This window comes from Sapajus apella, unplaced genomic scaffold, assembly GCF_009761245.1.
Source record: "Sapajus apella isolate SASKATOON/1434 unplaced genomic scaffold, GSC_monkey_1.0 scaffold153, whole genome shotgun sequence".
In the NCBI taxonomy this organism is placed as follows: Eukaryota; Metazoa; Chordata; class Mammalia; order Primates; family Cebidae; genus Sapajus; species Sapajus apella.
The window spans coordinates 409,817-427,971 of NW_022437093.1; the positions used below are offsets into that span (position 1 = coordinate 409,817).

General features: G+C 48.3%; 1 pseudogene; it reads right to left on the bottom strand.

Moving 5' to 3' along the window:
- Positions 1–606: 606 nt before the first annotated feature.
- LOC116541685 lies at positions 607–1,579 on the bottom strand (annotated as a pseudogene).
- Positions 1,580–18,155: the final 16,576 nt, after the last annotated feature.

Genomic DNA, 18,155 nt, shown 5'->3' on the forward strand with positions numbered 1-18,155 from the left:
CCTTATTCTACTTCTAGAGAATTGAAAACATATTTACACAAAAATTTGTACGCCAATGTTCATAGCAGCATAATACTCTTCATAATAGCTAAACTTTAGAAACAATCCCAATGTCCATCAACTGATTACTGTATAAACAAAATGTGGAAAAGTCATACAGTGGAGTATTTATTCAGCTATTAAAAGGAATGAAGTCGTTACATATTATATAATATATATGAACCTTGAAACTGGTATGCTAACTGAAAAAAGCCAGGCCGGGCATGGTGGCTCAGGCCTGGGAGGCTGAGGTGGGTGGATTACCTGAGGTCAGGAGTTTGAGACCAGCCTGACCAACATGGCAAAACCCCGTCTCTACTAAAAATACAAAAATTAGCCAGGCATGGTGGAGTGTGCCTCCAATCCCAGCTACTCAGGAGGCTGAGGCAGGAGAATCACTTGAACCTGGGAGGTGGAGGTTGCAGTGCGCTGAGATTGCCTCATTGAACTCCAGCCTGGGCAACAAGAGCGAAACTTCATCTCAAAAACAAACATGAAAAAAAAGAAAAAGAAAAAAGTCAGTCACAAAAGGCCACATATTGTATGACTCTGTTTATGTGAAATGTCCCAAATAGGCAAATCCATAGAGACAGAAACTGCCTGTCTCTATGATTAGTGCTTGTCAGGGGCTTGGGGGAGGAGGAAAACAGAGTGACTGACAGAGGGCATGGGTTTTCTTTCTTTCTTATTTTTTTTTTTTTTGCAATTGTTATTCAGTTTTTATTTTATAATCATAAACTCTGCAATCCAGCTAGGCAGGGAAGGGAACAAGGCAGACATGGAACCCAAAGGGAACTGAGTGAGAGCACAAAGACTCTAGGACACTGCGAGCAAATGGGGTGGAGGGCACTCTCCTGAGCTACAGAAGGAATGGTCTGGTGGTTAAGTTAAAACACAAATCAAACTTACTCGAGTTGTCCACAGTCGGCCATGGTGACCTTCTTGCTGGCCTTGCCATTCCTGGACCCAAAGCGCTCCATGACCTCCCCAATATTCATGCCTTCTTTCACCTTGCCAAGGACCACATGCTTACCATCCAACCACTCAGTCTCTGCAGTGCAGATGCAAAACTGGGAACCGTTTGTGTTGGGTCCAGCATTTGCAATGGACAGGGTGCCAGGACCTGTATGCTTTAGGATGAAATTCTCATCATCACATTTCTGCCCGTAGATGGACTTGCCACCAGTGCCATTATGGCGTGTGAAGTCACCACCCTGACACATAAACCCTGGAATAATTCTGTGAAAGCAGAAACCCTTGTAACCAAATACTCTCTCTCCAGTGCTCAGAGCACAAAAGTTTTCTGCCGTCTTGGGAAACCTGTCTGCAAACAGCTCAAAGGAGATGCGGCCCAGCACCTTGCTGTTGATGGCAATGTTGAAGAACAAGGTGGGGTTGACCACGGCTGGTAGTATGGGGCTCCTGGCGGCATCAGAATCTGTCATATGGGGTTTCTTTTAGGGGTGAAATGTTCTGACATTAGTAGTGATGGTTGCACAACTCTGAATATTCTAAAAGCCACTCAATTGTATACTTTAAAAGGGGGGATTTTTAGCACTTTGGGAGGCTGAGGTGGGCGCATCATGAGGCCAAGAGATCGAGACCATCCTGGCCAACATGGTGAAATCTGTCTCTATTAAAAATACAAAAAAAATTAGCTGGACATGGTGGTGCATACCTGTAGTCCTACCTACTTGGGAGGCTGAGGCAGGAGAATCGCTTCAATTTGGGAGGTGGAGGTTGCAGTGAGCAGAGATTGCGCCACTGCACTCCAACCTGGCGACAGAGTGAGATTCCATCTCAAAAAAAGGAGGGGGCAGATTTTATGTATATGAATTATATCTTGATAAAGCTGTTGGTTTTTTTTCTTTTTTCTTTCTTTCTTTTTTTTTTTTTGAGACAGAGTCTTGCTCTGTCGCCAGGCTAGAGTGCCGTGGCGCAATCTCGGCTCACTGCAACCTCTGCCTCCTGGGTTCAAGCAATTCTTCAGCTTCAGCCTCCTGAGTAGCTGCGACAACAGGCCCGTGCCACCACGCCCAGCTAATTTTTGTATTTTTAGTAGAGACGGGGTTTCACCATGTTGACCAGGATGGTCTCAATCTCTTGACTTCGTGATCTACCCACCTCAGCCTCCCAAAGTGCTGGGATTACAGGTGTGAGCCACCACTCCTGGCCCTTTTTTCTCTTTTTATCCTCCATATTGAAGATGTCATGCTAAAAGCTGTTGTTAAAAAAAAAATGTCCAAATGTTTAATTCCAGCATTCTTTGTTAACAAAGATCTCTGATTATGGATTGGTTTTCAGAATAGCTGTGGTTCTCTCCCCAAAAGTCTGCATCTTCCTCTTTGTTTGGCCAAAACTTGCCCATTTCTCAAAGTTCAGGTCAAGTCTTGCCTCTAACAGGAAGCAGCCCTCGTTTCCCAGACCCATGCTAATCTTTTCTTTCTATATTCAGTTTTAATTATCTGTGTTTTTATGAGGGCACGAAAAGCACAGTGGAGGGGAAACAGCACTTGTCTACAGCCGAAAAAATAGGGGCCACCTTAAGAAGCCTTATGACCTGTGCAAAATAACCTCTTTGAGCCTCAGTTTCCTCAGGTATACAATGGCTATGAAAATCTCTACCTGTCCTCCTTCTTAGGGTTTTGGGAACATGACAGATCTTTTTTGAGTTGTAAAGCACCACAGAAAAACAAGGTGTTACTAATACTGTTAGAATCATCAGTCACCATTCCTCATATGCAAGGCACTGAGTTAAGAGAGAAGGGTATTAATTGCCTTTAACGCAAAAATTGAGCTGAAGAGGAAATTAGTTCTCCAAGCCTAAGTGCTTATGTCTGGTATAAATAGTAGATATTAAGGGAAGAAAATGGTTCCTACCAGCAGGAAAGGACAGGCAAGACAGCTTCACGTGGAGGAAGTCAGGGCTTAGCCCCAGAGAATCAGAGAGGGCTAGGGCCCCCAGGCAGGGAGCTTGGACCAAGTGTGGATGTGGGAGGGACCGGGGTGCTTGGAGATGAGAATGGTTTGTTTAGACTCTAGACCAGTGGACCTTTCGGTTATGATGTATATTAGTCTGTTTTCACCCTGCTATTAGTCTGTTTTACCTGAGATTGGGTAATTTATAAAGAAAGGTTTAATTGACTCACAGTTCCACATGGCTAGGAAACTTACAATCATAGCAGAAGGTGAAGGCGAACTTATGGTGAGGCACATCTTACATGCAGCAGGGGGCAGGGGTAGGGAAGTGCCACACTTTTAGCTTCTGGGCTGGGGCACTTTCAGGCTGCTTGGTGCCAGGGGGCTGCCCTATGCCACACTTTTAAACCATAAGATCTCGGCTGTGGGTGGTAACTCGTGCCTGTTAATTCCAGCACTTTGGGAATTGAAGACAGGCTATCACCTGAGGTCAGGGGTTGGAGACCAGCCTAGTCAACATGGCAAAACCCCATCTCTACTAAAAATACAAAAATTAGCTTGGCATGGTGGCTTGTGTCTGTAATCGTAGCTACTTGGGAGGCTGAGACACGAAACTCGCTTAAACTTGGGAGGTGGAGGTTGCAGTGAGCCAACATTGCGCCACTGCACTCCAGCCTGGGTGACAGAGTGAGACTCCATCTAAAAAAAAATGGCCAGGCGTCGTGTCTCACGCCTGTAATTCCAGCACTTTGGGAGGCCGAGGCAGGCAGATCACAAGGTCAAGAGATCGAGACTATCCTGGCCAACATGGTGAAACCCCGTTTCTACTAAAAATACAAAAAATTAGCTGGGCATGGTGGCGTGTGCCTATAGTCCTAGCTACTTGGGAGGCTGAGGTTGGATAATCACTTGAACCCGGGAGGCTGAGGTTGCAGGAAGCCGAGATCTTACCATTGCACTCCAGCCTGGGCAACAAGAGTGAAACTCTGTCTCCAAATAAAAGCAAAAACAAAAACAAAAACAAAATCAGATCTTGTGAGAACTCCCTCACTATCATGAGAATAACAAAGGTGAAGTCCATCCCCATGATTCAATTGCTTCCCACAAGACCCCTCCCTCGACACGTGAGGATTACAATTTGAGATGAGATTTGGGTGAGCACACAAAGCCAGGCCATAACATGATGGAAATGTCTGTTCAACATAAATATAATGAGAGCTGCATATATAATTTTATATTTTTGTAATATTCATTTTAATATACTTTATTTAACCCAATATATCCAAAGTAGTATTATTTCAACATGTAATCAATATCAAAATTATTTATTTAACCGCCTCCTCCCCCTTTTTTAAGAAATAGGGTCTTTCCCTGTTGCCCATGCTGGAGTGCAGTGGTGTGATCACAGCTCACTGTGACCTCCCTGGGCTCACGTGATCCTCCCACCTCAGTCTCCTACATAGCTGGGACTACAAGTGTGCAGCCACTAGACACAGCTCAAAAATTATTAATGAAATATTTTACCTTCTTGTGTGTGCCAAGTCTTAAAATCTGGTGTGTATTTTACACATCTCAATTCAGATGCTCAATTTTCAACAGAGTGAAATGTAGTCTTACTAAAGCTCATGAGGGTCTGATGACTGTTTTCCAGACCTCAAAATACAAATCACAGTGTATTTACCAAAGGTGTGTGTCTGCCCAGGGTAACAACAGCAACACAGCCTGTGCTTTCAGCTGTCGAGAGCAGCTCAGGCTGATAGCCCTAGTTCTCTCCATCGCATCACAGTCTTGGCTGCTTCTGTTAACTCTGCGTTATTTCCTGAGCCCCCCTGGCTGCCAGGTATGTGCACATCGGGGCTTGGGCTATGAGCCAGCCGGAATCCTGCTCCTGGAGCTACATTCTGCACACACATCTGGGAGGCAACAGGCAAAACAAACAAATACATGTCAGGGATGCTGCTGCTTCGTGGAAGAGTACACGAGGGGAGGGGGTCAAGGAGAGGAGGAAGAAGGGTGCACAGATGGGCTGTTTGTTCTACCAAGGGTGGCCAGTGGGAAGCAAGCCCCCGGGGAAGCACGGACGAGCTCCGCAGACCTCTGGGACTGGGCTTTTCAGGCCAGGCAGTGGCACCCGTGGGAGTGCCTCGGCCTTTGAGTGCTCTCTAAGAGCCAGCGAGGTGTGCAGAGGGGTGCAACCTGTCACTGCAGTTGGAATCTTGGTTGTCAGGGCGTTGGAGACAGGCTTTCATTTTTTAAAATGCCTTATTATTATTATTATTATTTGAGATGAAGTCTAGCTCTGTTGCCTAGGCTGGAGTGCAGTGGCACTATCGCAGCTCACCACAGCCTCTGACTCTCAAATTCAAGCGATTCTGGTCCCTCAGCCTCCTAAGTAGCTGGGACTACAGGTGTGCACCACCACACCGGGCTAATTTTTATGTTTTTTGGTAGAGACGGTGTCTCCTCATGTTGGTCAGGCTGGTCTTCAACTCCTGACCTCCAGTAATCCACCAACCTTGGCCTCTTAAAGTGCTGGGATTACAGGTGTGAGTCACTGTGCCTGGCCTTGCCTTATTATGTAGCATATATATGTATACATGATATCTAACAAAATCTATATGTAAGTTATGGAGCATAATAAAAACTGAACACCCGTAAACCCACCAGCCATCACCCGTTCCTCCAGCTGTGTCCTTCCCTTCCCACCCCCGTGCTCCCCATCTACTCCCCTGAATGCTGTTTTTTCTTGTTGTTATTGCTGTTTTGTCCTGTTTTTTCAGATGGAGTCTTGCTCCATTGCCCATGCTGGAGTGAAGTGACATGATCTTGGCTTACTGCAACCTCTGCCTCCCAGATTCAAGCAATTCTTCCTGCCTCAGCCTCCCAAGTAGCTGAGATTACAGGTGCCTGCCACCACGCCTAGCTAATTTTTGTATTTTTTAGTAGAGATAGGGTTTCGCCATGTTGGTCAGGCTGGTCTTGAACTCCTGACCTCAGGTGGTCTGCCTGCCTCGGCCTCCCAAAGTGCTGGTATTACAGGCATGAGCCATCGTGTCCGGCCCTGAATGCTATTATTCCCTTAAAAAAAAATTCAGTACTTTGTGTGTATCTGTAAATGTCACACTGACGAATGTTTCTTGTTGTAGAGCTTTATAATAACAATATCACCTAAGTTTGAATTCAAGGGAAATGAAAACACATCAGTGCAAACACCTGCACCCAAAGCAGCATCCTTCAAAGTCGCAGAGACATGGAAGCACCCAAATGCCATCAGCTGGTGAACAGATGAGTAAAGCGCGGCACCTTGACACAGATGATTATTTGGCAATAAAAAGGAATGAAGCTCTGATATATCCTACAACAAAGGGCAAACCCCAAAAACAGTGTGCTAATTGAAAGAAGCCAGACCCAAAACACTACATATTGTAAGATTCCATATGTAGGAAATGTCTAGAAGAGTCAAATCTATAGAGACAGAAGTAGATGAATAGTTGCCTGGGTCTGGGGTTAAGAAGAAGGGGAAGTAACTGAAAATAGGCATGATGTTTATTATGAGTGACAGAAACTTCTCTCTCTTTTTTTTTTTTTTTTTTTTTATGAGCCAGAGTTCTGCTCTTATTGCTCAGGCTGGAGTGCAATGGGGCAATCTTGGCTCATTGCAACCCACTCCTCCCAGGTTCAAGTGATTCTCCTGCCTCAGCCTCCCGAGTAGGTGGGATTACAGGCACCTGCCACCATGCCCAGCTAACTTTTTGTATTTTTAGTAGAGACGGGGTTTCACCATGTTGGCCAGGCTGGTCTTGAACTCAACCTCAGGTGATCCGCCCACCTTGTCCTCCCAAAGTGCTGGAATTATAGGCGTGAGCCACCGTGCCCGACCAGAAACTTCTTTCTCTCAATTATGTTTCTAAGACTTATTGTTGTTGCATACAGTTGTAGTTCATTTATTTTCACAACTCTGTAATAGTCTGTCACGTGATTATATCACAATTTATTTCCCTGATCTCCTGTCAATGGACATTTGAGTTACTTTTTGTTTTTTGCTATTACAAAATGATTTGCCAGGAACATTTTGTACAGGTCTCCTTGGTATATGTAAGTAATTTTATGTCTGTTGAATCTAATAAGACATCAGGGCTTGTAAATTGCATGTCTTTTTCCCATTCCATTTTTTAGTGTTTCATTTTTATTGTATTTACAAAAAGCATTATTTCCCCAACAAACTGAAAATTAACACAAAAACAAGACAGGTCCTCCACCACAGTTTGAGAGAAGTACTGCTCAGAGAATACACTGACAGTAAAGTCACCGGGCCAGGCGTGTGCAGGTGTTCAAAGGCATGCAAAAGTTCAAGGGTATCCAGAGGTCAAATTGCTTTCAAAATAGTTACACTGATTTGCACTATTGAATGAGAGTTCACAGTGAATGAGAGTTCCCACATTGCTCCACAGCTTCACCAACACTTACTAATGTACAATTTTTAATTTTTTGCCAATTTGAGGGGTGTGACATATTTTCATTCCCTTGTTGCCAGTTAGGTTAAATATCTCTGTGTGTGTTTACAGGACATGTCTGCTTTCTCTTCTGTGATATTCCTGTTTGCTTCCTTTGCCCATTTCTTTTCTTTCCCATACTGATTCGTGAGAGTTCTTTATATATTCTTTTTTTTTTTTTTGAGACTGAGTTTCACTCTTGTTACCCAGGCTGGAGTGCAATGGCGCGATCTCGGCTCACCGAAACCTCTGCCTCCTGGGTTCAGGCAATTCTCCTGCCTCAGCCTCCTGAGTAGCTGGAATTGCAGGCACGCGCCACCATGCCCAGCTAATGTTTTGTATTTTTAGTAGAGACGGGGTTTCACCATTTTGACCAGGATGGTCTCAATCTCTTGACCTCGTGATCCACCCGCCTCGGCCTCCCAAAGTGCTGGGATTACAGGTTTGAGCCACTGCGCCCGGCTATATATTCTTTATATTAATCATTTATCATTTAAATGTGTTGCAGATATCATTCCCTGTTTGTGACTTGTATGAATTTCCTTGGTGTCGGGGCTGTCTTTTGATAAACAGAAGGTCTTACTTTGAATGTAGTTGGGTTCTCTTTTCTCTTTCTTGGCCAGCTGCTCTTCACTCATGCTGTTTTCCTGGGCAAAGCTCTTGCACGGCCCTCATTAAACTGACAAGCCCTTTTTCATCTGCACCCTGCTGCCTCCAGCCTCCTCTCAGTCCCACTTTATACTTAGTAGTTTATTCCGGAGCTGATGTTTTCACCTCTGAGTCTCTCTGTTGCAAAGACCTCTTTTGTCTACTTGTAGAACCCCCGAGTCATTTCTCAAACCCCACTCTGGCACAACCTCTGCTTCTCAGAAGCTCTTCCAGATCCCCAAGGCTGAGTCACTTCTATTCAGTCAACCCCAAGCTAGGCATCGGATGATTGATAGTATGTAGGTTTTTGATTACTAAAATGGGATAATTAGGCTGGGTGCGGTGGCTCATGCCTGTAATCCCAGCACTTTGTGAGGCTGAGGCAAACAGATCACTTGAGGTCAGGAGTTCGAGACCAGCCTGGTCAACATGGTGAAACCCACCTCTACTAAAAGTACAAAAATTAGCCAGGTATGGTGGCCGGCGCCTGAATCCCAGCTACTTGGGAGGTGAGGCAGGAGAATCATTGAACCCAGAAGGCAGAGCTTGCAGTGGGCGGAGGTTGCAGTGAGCAGAGATCATGCCACTGCACTCCACCTTAGGCAACAGAGCAAGACAGTCTCTCAATAAAAATAAAAAAAGATAAATGGGATAATCACTACTTTTAATAAGTGAAATTTATTTAATCTTAATTTTACATTTCAAAAAATGAGATTCCTTAAGAATGGGATGCTTGGAACGGGGCAACGATGGGGAAACCCTGCTCCCTGGCCAGTCGTGTCTCTGGTATCCTTGACATCAATCATCCTGCCCTCAAAATCGGAACGTTTCCAAGGACAGAAGCTTGCTATTTCTGTGGGGTGAGCCACTGTGGTTGTTAGAAACTGCTTTCCTATGCTAAATGTGTCTCCTGCCTTATCTTTAGGTTTGTTTTTCTTTTTCTTTTTTTTTGAGACAGAGTCTCTCTCTGTCACCCAGGCTGGAGTGCAGGGGTGTGATCTCGGCTCACTGCAACCTCTGCCTCCCAGGTTCAAGAGATTCTTCTGTCTCAGCCTCCTGAGTACTTGGGATTACAGGTGTGCGCCACCATGCCCCGCTGATTTTTGCAGTTTTAGTAGAGAAGGGTTTTTCCATGTTGGCGGGGCTAGTCTTGCGCCAGGCCAGGCTTATTGTTTTTCACTTTCTAGAGAAACAATGAGTCTTTTCTCTTAGACACGGTCACTTTCCAAGATGGGAGGCAGCAACCATGTCTAAGCACGTCTTCTTTTCTGCAGGAGAAACACAGCGCCTTCAGTGATTCCCGGAGAGAGAGGTTCTCTGTATCCTGACGCTCTGTCATCCTCTCGGGAATGGAATGCAGATTTTCCACATCTCTCCTAAACTGTGCTGCCCTATCTAAGTAAAGCCTCAGGGCTGGCCTAACAAGTGCAGAGGGAGCCTGGTCCACGTCATGCAATTTCTTCTCTCAGTGCCGCTAAAGAGGGCTGGGTGGTTCCGGCAGCCTCCTCACCTGCTGTGGCTCATATAGAAACTGAAAGTCAGTGCAGACTGTCAGATCTCTTCCGGGTGAAAAATGGCCAGTTTGTCAAAATGCATCTGACATCTCCATCTAAATGCTGACTGTCAATTCAATCTTAATTGCTTTTTACTCACTCAGCAAGCCCATCTTAACTTTCACATCTTATTTTAGCTCTTCCCCCCAGTTTTTGGTAGAGCACAAATTTACTAAGCAAGGCATTGTTTTTAACAGTTGCTGACATGCCTTCGAGGAAGAGGGAACTGGGGGTTATTCACTGGGCAGAGTTTCAGTTTAACACCTAAACAGAGTTCTGGAGAGGGAGGGTGGTCACAGTTGCACATTATGAACACATTTACTACCATTAATACCACTGCACACTTAAAAATGGTTAAAATGGCAAGTTTTATGTGTATTTATTTTTTAATTTGAGATGGAGTCTCACTCTGTTGCCAGGCCGGAGTACAGTGGCGCAATCTCAGCTCATTGTAACCTCTGCCTTCCGGTAGCTGAGCCTCCCAAGTAACTGAGATTACAGGTGTATGCCGCCACACCCGGCGACTTTTTATATTTTTAGTAGAGACGGGGTTTCACCATGTTGGCCAGGCTGGTCTTGAACTCCTGACCTCCAGTGATCCACCTGCCTCGGCCTCCCAAAGTGCTGGGATTACAGGCGTCAGCCACTGTGTCTGGCTGTTGTGTGTATTTCACCACAGTAAAAAAAAATAAATAAATTACAAAAATTGGTGACATGTCAGGAATAATGCTGTGTGGCAGCTCAGTGTTGTCTGGCCCTGTCTGCAGTGTACCCTGCTATAGGATGTCAGGCCGGGAACCCCAGGAAGCAGGGGAGGAGAAGGAGGTACCTCTTCATTCCAGGCCCAGGATACAGCCAGCTCTGCAGTGGTCTATGAACTGTGACAATCTATCTCTGCCTCCCAGGCCAGGAACATGTGAGTAAGCTTTGACGCATATCTGTCTTTTCTCCTATTGCCTAATCTTGCCTGGTCTTCATTAAAAATGTTTCCCTCTCTTTCTTATACTCATTCATTCCTCCATAGGTTTTCACTAGGACCTTCAAAGAGCAGGCACTGACCTTGTGCCTGGACACCCCAGTGAGCAGGGGCAGCCTGGTCGCACTGTTACAGGAAAGGGTCCTGATCCAGACCCCAAGAGAGGGTTCTTGGATCTCTCTCAAGAAAGAATTCAGGGCGAGTCTGCAGTGCAAAACAAAAGCAAGTTTATTAAGAAAGTGAAGTGTTGAAAGCACAGCCACGCCATAGATAAGAGCAGGACGTTCCCAAAAGTAAGAGGAAGAGGGAACGCATCTGCTCTAGGTACGATGCTTGTATATATATAGGATAAAGAGAGATCATGGGGAGATGTGTTCTGCTACAAGGGTTGGTGATAAAAGATTCCTTTTTAAAACTACCATATTTTGCAAGAATCAATATTATTATTTGAATTATTATTATTTGAATATTATCTTTGAAGCAAAATTAGGAATGCTTTTATTCTCAAGGTATTGGTATATCCGGACACTCCCAAGTTTGGGTTTGCTTAGTAAACGTTATTAGTCTTAACTAACTAACTTAAATAACTAACAGTTATTCCCTTAACTGTAAACATCTAGAGGCTGGGAATACCCTTCTGGGAACGCAGCCCAGCAAGCCCAGCTTCATTTTCCTACCCCCACTCAAGATGGAGTCGCTCTAGTTCGAAGGCCTCTGACACCACCTCTACAAGCTCCCAGGATGTTTAAAGGAGTCATTCCCAGAGAGACAATGTAGAGGTGTAGGGCAGGCCCTGAGTCTGGCCACAGGTGACACTTAGGCTGAGCCCTGAAAGGAGGAGTGGGAGTTCAGCAGGCGAGCTGTTGAAAGACTCACATTTCAAGCAGAAGGTCTAGAAAGATTCACTGACCTGGCTGGGCGTGGTGGCTCATGCCTGTAGTCCCAGCACTTTGGGAGGCTGAGGCAGGCAGATCACAAGGTCAGGAGTTCAGGATCAGCCTGGCCAACATGTGAAACCCTATCTGTACTAAAAATACAAAAATTAGCTGGGTGTGGCGGCGCACACCTGTAGTCCCAGCTACTCGGGAGCCTGAAGCAGGAGAATCGCTTGAACCCGGCAGGCAGAGGTGGCAGTGAGCTGAGATCGTGCCATTGCACTTCAGCCAGCCTGGACAAAAAGAGCGAGACTCCCTCTCAAAAAGGAAAAAAAAAAAAAGCGCCCAAGCCTGGAAGGCGGCCCTGAACCTGGGCCTTCCTTTGAAGCCAGGCCTGATATTTGCCATGATAGTGCCTCCTTTCCCCACGTCACCAACATTAACTCCCCTCCATTACCCGGTGCTTCGTGGGCGCTGCAGTGTGTCACGTGAAATGGCAACGTGAGGCCGTGTCTACTGAGCCAGGCATCTTAGTGCTTTACACAGAGAAGTGAAACCTCCTGGCAACGTGTGAGTTAGGTACCATTTGATTCCCATTTTTCAGATAAGGAAATCAAGGCACAGAGTGGTTGGTAGGTAGACGAAGGTCACACAATGGGTGGAGGCAAAGCAGGACACGTGTTTCCGCTGGAAGCCACCAGCTGTCTCCTCCTTCTCCATCCCACAGATTGCCTGAGGCCTTGGGCTACTCCGGCTGGACAGTATCAAGTGTCACATTTTGTAGAGCCAGGATGTTCCTCCAGTCCTTTAATCCCAAATCTTTTTTTTTTTTTTTTAGACAGAGTCTCGCTCTGTCACCCAGGCTGGAGTGTAGTGGCAGTGCAATCTCAGCTCACAGCAACCTCTGCCTCCCAGGTTCAAGTGATTCTCCTGCCTCATCCTACAGGTGCGTGCCACCATACCTGGCTAATTTTTGTATTTTTTGTAGAGATAGGGTTTCACTATGTTGGCCAGGCTGGTCTCGAACTTCTGACCTCAAGCCGTCCACCCACCTGGGCCTCTCAAAGTGCTGTAATTATAGGCATGAGCCACCGTGACTGGCCCAATTCCAAATCTTAAATCTGCTTCTCCTGCTTCTGCCTCTAGTGAAATCAAAGATCCATCTTCTGCTGTCCCCGTGGGAAAGTGGACAGGGACGACACCTCTCGCCAGCTCTGGGTGGCCCCTCTGGCTCTGCCCTTCGCTGCCCAGCTCCTCAAGTCCTCCTCAACACCCCTCTTCTCCAGCCCAACTCCACTCTCCCCACCTGAGTACAGACCCTCGTCATTCCCACTGCGCCCCCTCCTCTGGTCCCCCAGCCCTCCTCCCTAGTGCATTTTTATACACGGCTCTGAGGATGCTCCAGTCTGTTCACTTAGCACCCTGCCCCGGTGTCTCCTCACCTTGGCGATAAAATCCACACTCCTGAGTGTGAGTGCAAAGTCCTTCCTGGCATGGCCCCTGCCTCCTCTGTTTCCCCAGGCCTTGTTCTACTGCACAAGTCCCTCTATCAGCAGCTCCCAAAGGCCAGCTCGCTGACAGGGCTGATCCCGATAAAGTGTTCCGTAGTCAGTAATAATGAGGGAAAAACAGCAATACTGATTTATAGACATGAAATCAACCAGATCTATCAGCCAAGTTGCCAGCTCTCCTTTCTTGGTTACAATATCTTTTATTCCAAATAGGCTTTCGATTTATTTTTTGTAGTTGAGATATTATTACTTTTGTAAAATGGTGGTGAGAATAAAAGACTATTTTTTTTTTTTAATGTCCTTACTTGGGAAACTAAAAAATGTTTGCAGCCCTAGTTAGACTCCATTTTCATCCTGCCAACTCAGTGGTTTGCGGGGGCTGCCCCACAAGTGTCCACACAGATGTGGCTCCCTGGGCCCTTCACTCTTCTGCCTAGAATGTGCCCCTTGCACCCCCCATGTCTTGCTCATCCCCCTGTCCCTCAATGCAGGTCTTCCCTGACTTTTTTTTTTTGAGATGGGGTTTCACTCTTTTTGCCCGGGCTGGAGTGCAACGGTGCGACCTTGGCTCATTGCAAGCTCTGCCTCCTGGGTTCAAGCGATTCTCATGCCACAGCATCCAGAGTAGCTGGGATTACAGGCAAGTGCCACCACACCTGGCTAATTTTTTGTATTTTTAGTAGAGATCGGGTTTCACCATGTTGGCCACACTGGTCTAGAACTACTGGCCTCAGGTGATCTACCGGCTCTCCAAAGTATTGGGATTATAGTCATGAGCCATCATGCTCAGCCTTCCCTGACCTTCTTTCCCCAAAAACCTGTCCTCGCAAGAGTGCAGCACCCAGCCCTCGGCACTGCGACCATTCACACATCTGCCTCCCCGTGGGCCTCTGGTTGGTGGAAACCAGGCCCCCTCACATCAGCTGTTCCAGAGCCTAGCCCAGCCCTGACTCATGCACAGGACAGGTTTGCAAACAGCCTGATGGAGAATGCATGACTCCAGCCTCCTCCTTAGCAGCAGCTGGAGCTGGGGGTGGGGCACTCAGGCCTCTGCTGGCCTCCCCTGTCCATGTCAGTGCAGCTGAACTGGGCTTGCCAGGCTCTGCCTGCTTGCTGGGCCTCAGCACCACTGAGGGCTCCAAGGGCCCCAGCTGGATGCCACAGACCCCTCTTCACCTCCACTGGGAGCTCAGTGACTGGGGTGCCTGATGTGGCCCTAAAGCCCCACGACACTGATTTGTGCCTGCATGTTTCTTCCTCATCGTTCCCAGACAGGGGCCAGGAAATGGGATGAAAGCAGCTACTGTCTGAAGAGCTGGAGACCATCATCTGCCTCCAGAAGCCCAGGGAACTTCAGGTCAGAGAGGAGGACAGAGATGGAGGGAAGGGAGAAAGACTGTGACCAAGAAGCAGAGGAGGGTGACAGAGTTGGAGAGGAACAAAACAGCCTGCCGTGGGAGCAGAGACAGAAACATGGGGGACCCACAGGGAGGGAGGGAGGGAAGGAGGGACAGCTGCCATCTGAATGGCCATGGGAGCCTGGGCTGGGGAGGGGCACCCTCCTCTTGGCTTCTCATTCTGTCTCTATCAGGGGACCGAGGACACAGGAGGCAAATTCATCTTTGGGTCCACCCCTCTGCTCTAGAAGTCTAGGGCCTGGCCAGGCCCTCTAAAGGGGCCTCTGGCCCCTGGCAGCTTCCTGCCCCCATGCGTCGTCCCCCAAGCCCTTCTCAAGAGCATTTCAGTAAATAACTTCACTGGAAGACATCAGTAACGGGTCTTGGGAGGTGTTCCTGGGGGAGAAAATGACCTTTAGTTTTTAGCTCACTTGGAGCCATTTGCTTTAAGAAGCACCTCTCGAGAGGGCCTTTCATGCAGATGTTACAGGCAAAAAGTCTCATGTTTTGGGGAACATGGCAGCGGACTTCTGGGACCAGGTCAGGTCCCCACATGCCGTCCCCCTCGTGACCAGGGTGACTGGGTTGACAGATGTGCAGGGAGGAGAGAAGTGGGGGCGATGTCTTCTCTCTGATGGTTAGCTGGCAGGAAAGGCTTCGGTGGCCTCCAAGGAGAGACCCCAAGAGGAGCCTGGATGGGCCTTGGCTGGGGGAGGCTGGTGCTGACCTGGCACCTGGACACTATGGGGGTGCAGTGGGGACAGCGTGGGGGTGTCTTGGGGGATCTTTAGCTCTCGGCACTAAAGAGCTTAGGAGCCTGGACTAGTTGGTGTGGGGCGATCACATTTGCTGCTGTGTCCAGGCAAGGAGCAGCAGCTGGACTTGGACCCCAGGGTGACCGGAAGTAGCCAGGACTGAGCACTGGGTCAGCATGAGCCCCCGGGGTGCTTGATCAGCTGAAGGGGACATGGAAGGGGAGAAGACAGTCCTCCAGAGAGATGAGCACGCTCCGTCACATCACCTGGGCCTGACATCACACCCAGGCTGTTAAGTCTAATAATGACTTCACATATTAAGCCTAATAATGACTTATTGGAGTCTCCTTCCAACAGCTGTGGGCCCTGGAACCTAAGAACCCACCTTTGGAGAACATTCTTGGGTCTGAGAACTTTGAGGCCAGGCATTGAGCCAAATCTACCCAGAAGCCCTGAGCTCCCTCTTGCTGTAAGAGTAGGAGGGCCCTGCTGCTGCTCTGGGAGCAGCCCCTGAATCCCTGGAAGGCAGCAAGCACTGACTGACCCATGGGGTGATGAGGCCGGAGACTGAAATCAGCTGGAACCGGGAGACCAGCTGAGCATGTGATTCCCCTGGCTCCAGGCCGCCTCTGAGAGTCTCCCAGTGGCTGGGAGGGATTAGAGGACTGTGGCTTCTTGGGTGGGGGAGCCTCTGTGTTATAGTCACTGTACCCTTTGAATCTAATCTGCTCTCGACAAGGATCAGCTGACCTGATAGGAGTGCTCAAGGCAGGAGGCAGCGAGCGGCCAGGGCCAAGGTCAAGAGAAACATAAAGGCTGGAGTAGAGGAGGGAGCAGAGTCAGATGAAACCTCTCACTCAGGACAACTGTGCAGCTGACGTGCTGCGACCTTGGAGGAGTCACCAAGGTCAGTGTGCCCAGTTGGGGCATCCTCCAGGTTTCGGCTCTGTTGCCCTGCAGTTTTGGCTCAGAGCAACTGCCACATCCTCACTGCTTTCCTGGGACGAGAATCTGGGTGGAGAACCAGGGGCTGGGTGTGCAGCCAGAGCTAGGGCAGCTTTGGGAGCCAGATCAAACCTCAGAGCCTCACAGGCTCTGAATAATGCACAGGAGCCCCAGCCCTGCTGTTTATGGTGGGTTCTTGGAGGTGATCAGATGGCTGTCACTATCAGCAGTGCCTCGTCTTCCCCTCCAAATGTTTATGTCTGCTGACACCACCCAAGGCCATGGTCATCGCTCACCCCAGGCCTCACACCCTTGCTTCCCTGTCCTAGATGGCTGGGGCTGTTCCTGCTCTTCACACTGCCCCCAAAGCTCACAGAGCAGCTGACTGACTGACCTACCAACTTAAGGGGAAACGTGGGGAGGTGAGGACTGAGGACATGCCTGGGACACAACCTGTTTGTGATTTCCTTCCTGGAGGGGAGAGGTGGCCAGGGCAATGCGATGCTGGGGCTGCAATGCCCCCCACTCAGCCGCAGCATTGGCTGCAGGGCAAACCTTTGGGGCAGATGAGGGAGCTTGGCTTGGTGTCCAGGTTCAATGGCAGGTGATGGATGTGGTCAGGCACAGCTACAGCCACGGGTCTATGGAGGCTTCCTAGATTCCAGGAATCGCTGGTGGGGTCCCTGCTACACACCTCACATTTTCTTTTTTTTTTTTTTTTTTTTGAGACAGAGTTTCGCTCTTGTTACCCAGGCTGGAGTGCAGTGGCACGATCTCGGTTCACCGCAACCTCCGCCTCCTGGGTTCAAGCAATTCTCCGGCCTCAGCCTCCCGAGTAGCTGGGACTACAGGCATGCACCATCATGCCCAGCTAATTTTTGTATTTTCAGTAGAGACGAGGTTTCACCTTGTTGACCAGGATGGTCTCGATCTCTTGACCTCGTGATCCACCCGCCTCGGCCTCCCAAAGTGCTGGGATTACAGGCTTGAGCCACCGCTCCCGGCCACACCTCACATTTTCAACCTCCGCTCTCTCTGATGGCCCGCTGGCACTCCTGCCTGCCTATCTCTGTACACTCAGCAACTTTCCCTGCTGATGGGACAGGAGTGGACAAGGGCAGGGCAGGATGGAGACACCACACACATTCCTGCTCAGGGCCTTTGCCCTCCCGCTTCCCTCCATGGGAGTGGCCTCCCCAGACCTTCATGGGGCCTGTGCCTCCAGTTCTCTCTCCTCAGAGCCTTCCCAGTGCCCCCAACAAGAGCCTGCCCTTGCTTGATGCTCAGTCCCCTTCTGCTTTTTCTTCATGCTGCTTGTTAGGTTGAAACATAACACCTGTGTTTCAAAACACGTGCAGTTAGGTTTCTGTGGGTGTATGTAGACATATATATATACATGCATACTTATGGATTGTAATTATATGTAGTATGTTACTTTTTTTTGAGACAGTTGCTTTGTCAACCAGAGTGCAGTGATGTAATCTCAGCTCACTGCAACCTCTGCCTCTCAGGTTCGAGCAATTCTCGTACTTTAGCCTCTTGAGTAGCTGGGACTACAGGTGTGTGCCATCACGCCTGGCTAATTTTTTTTTCTTTTTGTATTTTTTTAGTGGAGATGGGTTTTGCCATGTTGGCCAGGCTGGTCTGGAACTCCTGGCTTCAAGTGATCTGCCTGCCTTGGCCCCCCAAAGGGCTGGGATTATAGGTGTGAGCCACCACGCCCCAACGTTAGTTTACTTTTTAACTTCCTGTCTCCCCACTTGTAAGTTACATGAAAGCAGGGACCTTGTCTGTCTGATCTATATCTGTCTCTCCAGGACAATGCCTGGCACACAGCAGGTGGCAGTAAGCCTTTGTTGGAAGAAAGGAAGGAGAGAGGCTGGGCTCAGTGGCTCAAGCCTGTAATCCCAGCACTTTGGGAGGCCGAGGCGGGTGGATCACGAGGTCAAGAGATCGAGACCATCCTGGTCAACATGGTGAAACCCCGTCTCTACTAAAAATACAAAAAATTAGCTGGGCATGGTGGCGCGTGCCTGTAATCCCA